Consider the following 4,951-nt stretch of genomic DNA (forward strand, 5'->3'; position numbering starts at 1 on the left):
CCAGTGTACTGAGGGACAACTCCTAGTATCCAATCATGGCCTTGGAAGGTCTCGCTCACATCTAATATTCAACTCAGCACCTTCCGAGGGTGCCATGTTGCTTTGGTTTTACCTGTCTTTGTTACCCAAGGGCATTTGGGCAAAGTTATGAATAATCACCTATTCTCATCCACTATTCAATAGAGAAATTAGGGTCTCTATAGCACAGGATGAGTTTTCAAGCTAATTTAGGAGTTTATAATTTTGTTGGTTTCAGCTGAACATTACCTCATGCTTTCATCTAGACCTTTACAATATAATCAATGTTTTCAGACTGAGAAATGCAGTATATGTGAATTCAAGTTACTTCCTTCCCCTTCCCATCCTTTTGTCCATCATCCTTGAGCTAAAAAATAGAGTGTATTTTCTGTAGGGTGAATGAGAAGGTGCATAGAACAAATCTCAAAAAGCACTTACATAAGGAGTTTACTCTGGAACACAAGCAGAGCAAGGGTTCCGTGGTTTGTGCTTGGACTGTTATGCCGTCATATTTAATTCCATTGTAAAGTACACATCCATGTGGTCCACAACTTCCAATGTGTTGGTGAAGAAGGCAGGCAAGCACCAAGGAAGGACGGAACAAAGAAATGTTTCTTCACTGTTTTCTAAAAGAAAGATAAGCAATTAGCAGATATTGACTTTCTTAAACCTTTGATTAGATAGCTTAAATTTGACTTATGGCAGAACATTTAAATTTCCCAAAATTAGTCAGTTTCTGTTTACTGTCCTAAATCTTTCGAATATAAGATTCTCTGCAGGGAATCTGTTGTGGGGGATGACCACCAGCATTCAGTTTTGGTTGTCTAAACTACAGGCAGCTGAGACCAATGGCTCTTCCCTCAGCAGGAGGGGACCATCCCCAAACTCAGCTTCCCAGGACCCCAAAGGCCATATGCACAGCATGGTTGGCCTTCCCAACAACTTGTGTAAAATAGCTGACACCTAACCCAAACTGTCCAGTGCCCAATAATGTGATACTCTTCTCACTGACAAAATTGTTCTTGTACTGTACAAGAAGATGCAGTGAGTAAGGTCCCTTTCCTGGAACGCCAAATGCAGTTGAGTTGACTTAGTGGGTCTGGGGTATTCCCACTACATACAGTTAACTTTAAAGCCATTGGAATATCCTGCCTGATAAGGATAGGAAGGACAAGGAAGGAAGGAAGGAAGGAAGGAAGGAAGGAAGGAAGGAAGGAAGGAAGGAAGGAAGGAAGGAAGGAAGGAAGGAAGGAAGGAAGGGAGGGAGGGAGAGAGGGAGGGAGGGAGGGAGGGAGGGAATTTATCTCCATAGATGCTGAAAAAGCATTTGAAAAAATTCAACATCCATTCATGGTAAAAACTCTCAACAAAATGGGTGTAGAGGGCAAGTACCTCAACATAATAAAGGCCATATATGACAAATCCACAGCCAACATTATACTTAACAGCAAGAAGCTGAAAGCTTTCCTTCAAGATTGGGAACAAGAGAAGGATGCCCACTCTCCACACTTTTATTCAACATAGTTCTGGAGGTCCTAGCCAGGCAACCAGACAACACAAAGAAATAAAAGGCATCCAGATTGGCAAGGAAGAAGTCAAACTGTCACTATTTGCAAATGACATGATATTGTACATAAAAAAACCCTAAAGACTCCACTCCAAAACTATTAGATCTAATATATGAATTCAGGAAAGTTGTGGGATACAAAATTAATACACAGAAATCTGTGGCATTCCTATATACCAATGATGAACTAGCAGAAAGAGGAATCAGGAAAACAATTCCATTCACAATTGCATCAAAAAGAATAAAATACATAGGAATAAACCTAACCAAGGAAGTGAAAGACTTATACTCTGAAAAATACAAGACACTCATGAGAGAAATTAAAGAAGATACCTATAAATGGAATCACATCCCATGCTCATGGATAGGAAGAATTAATATTGTCAAAATGGCCATCCTGCCTAAAGCAATCTACAGATTCAATGCAATCCCTATCAAAATACCAACAGCATTCTTCAATGAACTAGAGCAAATAGTTCTAAAATTCATATGAAACCACAAAAGACCCCAAATAGTCAAAGCAATCCTGAGAAGGAATAATAAAGCTGGGGGAATTTCACTCCCTGACTTCAACCTCTACTACAAAGCCACAGTAATCAAGACAATTTGGTACTGGCACAAGAACAGACCCATAGACCAATGGAACAGACTAGTGAGCTCAGATATAAACCCAAGCATATATGGTCAATTAATATATGATAAAAGAGCCATGGGTATACAATGGGGAAATGACAGCCTCTTCAACAGCTGGTGTTGGCAAAACTGGACAGCTATATGTAAGAGAATGAAACTGGATCATTGTCTAACCCCATACACAAAAGTAAACTCAAAATATATCAAAGACCTGACTGTAAGTCATGAAACCATAAAACTCTTAGAAAAAAACATAGGCAAAAATCTCTTGGACATGAACATGAGCAACTTTTTCATGAACATATCTCCCCAGGCAAGGGAAACAAAAGCAAAAATGAACAAGTGGGACTATATCAAACTAAAAGCTTCTGTACAGCAAAGGACACCATCAGTAGAATAAAACCCTGCAGTATGGGAGAATATATTCATAACTGACATACCCAATAAGGGGTTGACATCCAAATTATATAAAGAGCTCATGCACCTCAATGAACAAAAAACAAATAAGCCAATTAAAAAATGGGCAGAGGATCTGAACAGACACTTCTCCAAAGAAGAAATTCAGATGGCCAACAGGCACATGAAAAGATGCTCCACATCCCTAATTATCAGGGAAATTCAAATTAAAAGCACAATGAGATATCACCTTACACCAGTTAGTATGGCCAACATCCAAAAGACAAACAACAACAAATGTTGGCAAGGATATGGAGAAGGGGGAACCCTCCTACACTGCTGGTGGGAATGTAAATTAGTTCAACCATTGTGGAAAGCAATATGGAGGTTCCCCAAAAATCTCAGAATAGAAATACCATTTGCCCAGGAATTCCACTCCTAGGAATTTACCCTAAGAATGCAGCAGCCCAGTTTAAAAAAGACATATGCACCCCATGTTTATCACAGCACTATTTATAATAGCCAAGAAATGGAAGCAACCTAAGTGTCCATCAATAGATGAATGGATATAGAAGATGTGGTATGTATACACAATGGAATATTATCCAGCCATTAGAAGAAAACAAATCCTACCATTTGCAACAACATGGATAGAGCTAGAGGGTATTATGCTCAGTGAAATAAGCCAGGCAGAGAAAGACAAGCATCAAATGATTTCACTCATCTGTGGAGTATAAGAACAAAGAAAAAACTGAAGGAACAAAACAGCAGCAGAATCACAGAACCCAAGAGTGGACTAACAGTTACCAAAGGGAAAGGGATTGGGGAGGGTGGTGGGAAGGGAGGGATAAGAGGGAAATGGGACATTCGATTAACACACATAATGTGGGCCAGTGGGGCACAGGGAAGGAAGTATTGCACAGAGAAGACAAGTAGTAATTCTATAGCATCTTATTACTCTGATGGACAGTGACTGTAATGGGGTATGTGGTGGGGACTTGATAATAGGGGGAGTCTAGTAACCATAATGTTGCTCATGTAGTTGTACATTAATAATACCAAAAAAAAATATTCAAGGTTCTATTCATCTAACTATACATTCCCTTGCCTAGTTTTGACCTTTCTAAGTAGAATAAATTGTATGTCTTCTATAAGGATTCAATCTTTTTGTATCATATATATAAAAGTAGACAAATTATGTAATTTTCACATCAAAAATATTTTATCTCATTTTGAAGAGGGTTATTTACTTAGTGAATTTGAGTACAATAGACAACTCAGGTAATTTGCACCTAGTAGAATAAAACCTATTTTTCTTTTACTGCAAGAATTGTTGGTGTTTTAAACAAATCCTCCAGAAGAAACCTCTAATCTGGTGATCCTTTTTCTTTTTACCTTTGTGCCATTTATCAGATTCTATCCTATATTAAAATCACACATGATAGTTTGTTTCCTCTAATGGGTTGTAAATTCTATAGAGAAATTGCCTCATTTCTACGGGATCCTAGAACAGTAACTACACTACTGAGAAGATGATAGTTGCTCAATAAATAGTGGTTAAACACACAATAAAATGAGGACTTCCTAAAGGAACCCTGCCCCTGGTTTTGCTCTGTGTGTCCGTGTGTGTGTTGTGTATGCATGTGTTCTTTTTCCCCTGTACAAAAGCTCTGGTTGAATGTAAACTGATAATCAAATCTAGGCTATGGGGTATGAAAAGTTGTACTTTATAGTTCTTTGTGGATGAAACAAACCATTACCTCAACAATCACTATACCAAGTAAGCAGTTACCACCAGCAGGTACAACCAACAATGATCTACACAAACACTGGCTGCCATCTCCCCTTTGGTCACCTTATAATCACCTTGTATTCCTGACTAATGCACAAACTTCTGGATCACAGCCCACCATCTGGACTCCTGTCCTCCTCCAAGGGCATTGTCTGTACTGGGCCACTGCTCAGTTAATTAGTTACACTGACTAGAGCAAAATGTCCCACTAATGATCACTGCAATATTTTTTTCCAAAAGCAATAACTGCCGAATATACTTAATCCTGAACTTCATCCTAACTCTGTTTAACAATGTGTCATTGTACACTAAGAATAAGTTTTATTAGACATTTGCCTAGATGAATAGTCCTCTAAATTTTTAGGGATTGCAGTTTTTAAAGAGACACTGAAAGAGCAAACAAAATCAGTAAATGGTTAGGGTCGAGTCTGGAATGTTCCAGATTTGCCAGCCAGGCCCAGCAAACTGCCTGTGACTTTCCACACATCAGCAAGTTCCCATCATAAAAGGTTTACAGCTCAAGCAAGGCCAGCTACAGACAGAGT

At 38.8% G+C, this 4,951-nt stretch overlaps 1 long non-coding RNA gene across 1 annotated transcript in view; it reads right to left on the minus strand.

Moving 5' to 3' along the window:
• The window catches only part of LOC140850198 (uncharacterized), a 164,050-nt gene that overhangs the window by 24,143 nt on the left and 134,956 nt on the right, over positions 1-4,951 (minus strand). The window contains exon 3 of the long non-coding RNA XR_012132915.1: positions 457-644. This is a non-coding gene — a long non-coding RNA (uncharacterized lncRNA). The remainder of the gene's footprint in view (positions 1-456; positions 645-4,951) is intronic.

The sequence above is a fragment of the Manis javanica genome, chromosome 1 (genome assembly GCF_040802235.1).
Source record: "Manis javanica isolate MJ-LG chromosome 1, MJ_LKY, whole genome shotgun sequence".
NCBI classification, from domain to species: Eukaryota; Metazoa; Chordata; class Mammalia; order Pholidota; family Manidae; genus Manis; species Manis javanica.